We start from the raw sequence: 6,264 nt of genomic DNA on the forward strand, positions 1-6,264 counted from the left end.
TCAAGATTGAGGTAAAGCACCATGACTGGGTCAGCTCGTTGTAGGGGAGCATCATGTCATTGTTGTAGGGTGTGGGTGTCGTTGTCGTTGTAGGATTGCTCGTTGTAGGGGAGCATCATGGTAACGCTCCATGATTGGGTCAGCTTCTTGCCCACATATCCTGCAGCACCTTACCCCAGGAACTTGGCCATAGGGTTGGTCCTTTGCTTTCAAGCTTGCAAGTGCATCGCCTCTTCCTCTTTTTGTGGTGCATTTTATTGGTGTACATCTTTTTCAGCCTCTTTATCCACTTTGTAAAACAGAAAAGAATCCAGCGAATTGCCAAAGAATTGTACACAACTTGAAAGATGATTTCGTAGATGTTCATCTCCACCATCTCTTCTTCCTGATCTTCCCTTGAAATGAAGTCCAGACATTCTGAAGGGTTTGGGTTTGCAATGAGCAAAAGAAAGAGAAAATTTTACTTGGATGACTTTGAAATCAAATTAAGCAAAACAAACGCAGATCAGCCGTTCCTAATCAATAAATCATAATCAATTATAATGATTCCAACATTTCAGTGTGAAAATAAAACGAGGCCAAATATCATTTAAAATCACAAAAATCACAGTTATACAAGTAATTCTCAACCTGTTGTTATATCTGCAATGAATAAATTATTACAAAAGGTAATGCAATGAAACAGTCCACCCAACTTACGAATCACTACTATTTTCTTGTTCTCTCAACATATTTTACATTCAGCATCAAAATCAACTTACGGTGAACATCCATATCATCCAGACATGTGGTTTCATTTCCAGGGATCTCAGTTGCTGGGGTCAACCAATGTGTTGGAGCGCACTTTGGGGAGCTCCATATGGAGGGCTCCCATGGGCAGGTGTCAGGTTCGATCTAAAAAAAAAAGTCAGAAAACTGAGTTTAGGAAAAATGTTTTAGTCCCACAACGCATTTAGACAAAGCATTATTAAATCCTTCATACATTATAGCTATGGATCCCACTTACCCTTATACATGATACAAATACATGCACATTTACACACATCTATATATCTATATATCTATATATATCTGTATATATCTATATATATCTATATATATATATCTGTATATATCTATATATATATCTGTGTATATCTATATATATATCTATATATATATCTGTATATATATATATATATATATATATATATATATATATATATATATATATATTGTTGTGGATATGAGGACTGTATATTTTTTGATTGTGTGCTGTACTATTGTGATTATTGTTTATTCTGTGCCTCCTGCCTCCGGAGCTGTGTAAAGACAAAAAGGGCGTCCCATAGTCCACAAGCATACACGTCAGCCAAGTAATAGAATATACCTGTTGATAGTTATCTCTTATTCTGTGTTTTAGGATAAGGCTGTGTCTCCCATTAATTGAAAGTACTCCATTGCACCAGTGAAAGAGAATAGATCCCCTTTCCTTCCCATCCCCAAAATCTCCATCCCATATTACATCCCCTCTCGTCATTGCCGAGCCTCGATTGCCCATATTACCTCCCCTCCAATAACCGCCATTGACCACGAGGCTCGAGTCAGGGAAGAAAGGCGTGTCTCCACCTCGTCATAGAGGGGGAGGAGTGAACCAGCCCCGCTCGACCAACCATGAGCCAGGGGTTTGGCTACAGAGGGCGGAGGAAGAGCGGTCGGGGAGGTTCGCAAAGGTTGAGGGGCGGGGGCCTATATAACCCAAGGCAGGGGTGTGGCCAAAAGAGATGCGTTTTTACAGAGGAGAGCAGAGCAGAAGACAGAAAGGCCTGGAGTTGGACTTTGAGTTGGTCTGAGTTGGTTGGGAGTCGGTCGTCAAGTGCAGAGTGGTGAAGAGTCAGTCAGGAGAGGTGGTGGTCAAGTGGTTGCGTTGGTTGCGGTGAGGAGTCGGTGGTAAAGAGTGAGGGACCAAGAAAGAGAGAGAAAGAGTCCTGAAGCAAGAGAGGAAGTTGTTGGACTGGGTGGGACTAAGGAAGGAGAGAGAACCCGTCACACCAATCCCCCAAGCTCCGCGTTGGCTCCACCAATCGTTCAGCTCCACCAAGCTCCGCGTTGGCTCCACCAAGCGTTCAGCTCCACCAAGCATTCACCTCCAGCCATCCACCTCCTGCAATTCCCCGTGTGAGTCGTCTTTTGTTTGTTCTGTCCTGGGTTAATTAAGTCTGTATAAGCTAGTATTTTCCCTGTGTCACCTGCGTCTTATGTGCTTGTAAATACACGTGACTGCTTTCTTTTTGCTTGTGTGTAAATAGTCAATAAATTCAGTCGTATTGCCAAACCTTTCTTTGCCTTCGTTTTCCTCTTTGCATTGCGTCGTTTTCGTCTTTTCCCTCATTGAGCAGCTGGGGTGCGATACGGCCAAAGTCTGGGTGAATCGGGTGAGTTTTGTTAGGTCGCGGTCTTACACCACCGCTCGGTCTATAACATCTAACCGCGATCTGTAACAATATATATATATATATATATATATATATATAAAAATAAAAATGTAAGCAGTTTTTTTGTAAAGGTTATACTGGGTGGTTTGCCATTACCTTCCCAGCAATAGTTGTATAAGAAATTTGTAATTTGTTCATGGTGCCAGTGATAGGTTGCCAACTCTTCGCGAATGACACCATGGGATATTTAATGTCCATTAACTAATGCCGACAAACGGGATGACCAGGTTTACCGACATCCGAAGGACGACACATACATTGATGAAACAACCTGCCTGTGAAACACCAGAATGACAGTTTCAATTAACACAATGACAGAACACTGGAACCTAATTGTTTTTGTTAAGTTTATTAATATTTTTTATTCTCCCGTTTTTGCACGTTTATTTTCTTTTAAATTCATTTTCTCTGCAACCTGCTTGAGCGATTGCCACGGAATTTTCACCAAAGGAGCACCTAATGCAGTAGATTTTTTTTAAATGATAAGAATGATATAATAGGTCACGAGGTGCGGGTGCCATTTTGGAAAAAAAAAATAAAAAAATAACTTTGCACCTCTGTATCTCTGAAAACGCTCCATGAAAAAAATTGAAAATTGACACATCGTCAAGAACTCCCCATGAGGAGTAAAATATATGTTGATCATGACATCGGTGCCTTCATATACAACACTTAATCCGGTCATAAGTACAATGCTTAATCCAATCAGTTTGAAATGTATTGAGCGTAATCTAGGCAAAAATTGTATGGGAGAATTATTACCCCCGCCACCAAAGGTGGATGGAGGTTATGTTTTCACCCCTGTCTGTTTGTCTGTCCTTTTGTCTGTGAACAAAATATCTCGAAAAGTTGTGGACGGATTCGGACGAAATATGTCAGAGATGTAGCGTATGTGACAAGGACGAAATGATTAGATTTTGGTGAAGATCCGGATTTGGATCCGGCTATTAGAATTTTTAAGTGATTATTCACCTTTGGGAGATAGGGCCCTAAACAATTCCTTAGTTGGATATCTCAAAAAGTTATGGACGGATTTGGACGAAACTTTGTGGATTGGTTGGGTGTCTGACAAGATCGATTCAATTGGATTTTGGTGAAGATCTGAATATGGATTCGGATATGATAATTATTTATTTTTTTCAAGTGATTCTTCACCATTGGGAGATAGGGCCAAAAACGATGCATAGCAGGATATCTCAAAAGTTTATGGATGGATTTGGACGAAACTTGTTGAACAGGTTGTTTGTGTGAGACAAAGAAGAATCGATTCAATTTTGGTGAAGATCCAGATCCGATCCAGCTTGCAGAATTTTTTAAGGGATTCTTCACCATTGATTGATATGGCCAACCAGGCGGAGGTATGCCCTCCACTGAGTGCCGTTCTCGTATTGATGATGTCATTGGTCGCATGATTCGGCAGCCATATTGGCTTGAAAATACAAACTTTCTCCAAAACGGCTCACTAGATCGATGTGAAACGCCACACATATGATCTAACAGCCTTGGGAAATATATGTTGAAAACGATCAAGTCATAGGTCACATTGTTTGTCAGCCATATTGGATAAAAAAAACGAACCTTATCCGATCAACACAAAACATCACACACATGAACTCCTTCCCAATGCTAGGCGGCGGACATTTTTTTTTATCTCAAAGGCCATGTGGTTGGGCAGCCATATTGGATCAAAGTAAAATAAATAAATAACTTTCCATGAAACGGCTTATGCTGTTGAAGTCAAACTTTACAAAATTTTAATGTGATAGATCACATGGTCTGGCAGCCAGAATATTATATATATGTGAAGAAGAAGAAACCTTTATGATGAAGAATAATAATTATTTTCACACTCCAGTATGGCTTAAAAGAATGATGTGAAACTTCACACACATTAGTAACAAGTATTTTGGAATACAGTTTGGTAATTTAAACATCGGCGGTTGCATTTCTGGCAGCCATTATTAAAAATTATTTTGAATCTGAGTATTGTTTGAATTCCTTTAAATTTCATTTTTTAAATCAAATTCTGAATCGAGTTTTTTTTTTTTTTAAGAGGATTTCATTGGTCACGTGTCTGATCAAAGTGGGACGTCTTTGCACCGGACCATCACTGCCAACAGTTACAAAGTGGCAGTTCTAGTTATTATAATTAATAACACCTGTCAAAGTGATTTTAACCCAAACTAACCAATACTCGTAATCGTCATTTCAACCCAAACTAACCCATACTCGTCAAAGTGATTGACACAAACTGTCCATTTCCGTTCACACGACTTCAACCCAAACGAAGCAACACTGGTAACACCGGGAAAACATTTATTTTTCTACATTCGCTCAAGCTCTTTTTGAGCGGTGATACTTTTCCGAATTTGCCTTTTGATGTCCATTAGCCATCTTCATCACATCACCTGTATCTTTTACATTGTCCTCTGCACTCACAACCTCTGCTGCTTTACTTCTGTTTCGTTATAAGAGGTTGAGAATGCAGGTTTGACTCTAAATGGTACAAGTGATGATGAGGGACCACCCCGGTGACGAGTCTGGTCTTGGATCTAATAATCATCACCAAGATCTCCATAAATTTCGGGCAGATCAGATCGCTAAATTTAACCTCTGGAGGAACATTTTAATTTTAATTTACTTCAGAAATGAACAACTCATCCACTGAAATAAGTAAACCTGTTCTAGACATCACACAATCTCGCAAAACCCACACATGTAATTTCGGCCCATGAGTTGCTTGGTGGTTCTACTGCAGGAAACTAACCGTGCGTTCAACCCTCTTGAGCTAGGACGCCATGTTTGAGTGTGTTAAGTCAGGTCCCCTCTGGGATTAAAGCGTGTGTTTGAGTGATGTGTTTGCGATCATACCTTCAGAAAGGAGGTCGGAAGGATGTTAACTTCGGACTTCTGAGAGACATGAAAAGGGACATGAAAAAATGTGTGATGGACAGAAGAAAACAATAATTGAGAATTAATGAAATATTTCAACAAAGTGGCCACAGATGATCAGTTATCTCTCAACAGTCAGGGATATATTCTGCATGGTGTGTGTGGTTACAGATGTGGTTTTGCGAGTGGCTATGTCACTGCGTATGTGGTTGTCCTGGCCTGTTATGAAGTGTGTACATGTTCAGTTGGCTCTGCATGTATGTCATGGTGGTATTTATATCCTCTGGGATTAAAGTGTGTGTGTTTCTGGAATGATGTGTGTGACCATACCTTCAGAAAGGAGGTCGGAACGATGTTATGAATTCCATTGTACAAATACTTGAAAACCCCTATAATCCTCCGAGGAACAGATGGAACAGTTTCCTGTGTGATGGACACAAGAGAAGAAGAATTGAGAATTAATCAGATATTTCACTGAAATCGTGATCAGTGTTGAGGGTGAGGGGGCACTCAGAGGAGCATTTTGTCGATATTCGTTTGGTATGAGATTAGTGGTGTTCTGGGTCGGATTGGACGAGTGATATGCTTATTGGAATCATCCACACGTGAGCACTGACAGGATGTATCAACAACACCAGGAAAGGTAAATTCATAATCCCTTCTGTGATGCATTTGTCAGGTTGAGAATGCAGGTCCGACCCAAAAGGCTACAAGTGCTGATAAGTCTGGTTCAGGGAGTGGGGTTTTGGATCGAAAAATCATCACCAAAATCTCAATTCGTGAAAATTAAGTTCCTGGCAGATCGGATCACTAAATGTAACCTTTATTTGAACATTTTATTGTAAATTTACTTCATAAATGAACAACTCATCCTCTGAGATATATAAATATGTTCTTA

The 6,264-nt window shown here is 40.0% G+C and overlaps 1 long non-coding RNA gene across 1 annotated transcript; it reads right to left on the bottom strand.

Moving 5' to 3' along the window:
* Positions 1-761: 761 nt before the first annotated feature.
* LOC144889175 (uncharacterized) lies at positions 762-5,763 on the bottom strand. The gene is made up of 3 exons (XR_013621631.1): positions 5,697-5,763; positions 5,346-5,384; positions 762-894 (listed from the first exon to the last, which is right to left on the bottom strand). It is a non-coding gene; the product is annotated as an uncharacterized LOC144889175 (long non-coding RNA).
* Between the last annotated feature and the right edge of the window lie 501 nt (positions 5,764-6,264).

The sequence above is a fragment of the Myxine glutinosa genome, unplaced genomic scaffold, assembly GCF_964187855.1.
Source record: "Myxine glutinosa unplaced genomic scaffold, kmMyxGlut1.1 SCAFFOLD_1428, whole genome shotgun sequence".
Taxonomy (NCBI): domain Eukaryota; kingdom Metazoa; phylum Chordata; class Myxini; order Myxiniformes; family Myxinidae; genus Myxine; species Myxine glutinosa.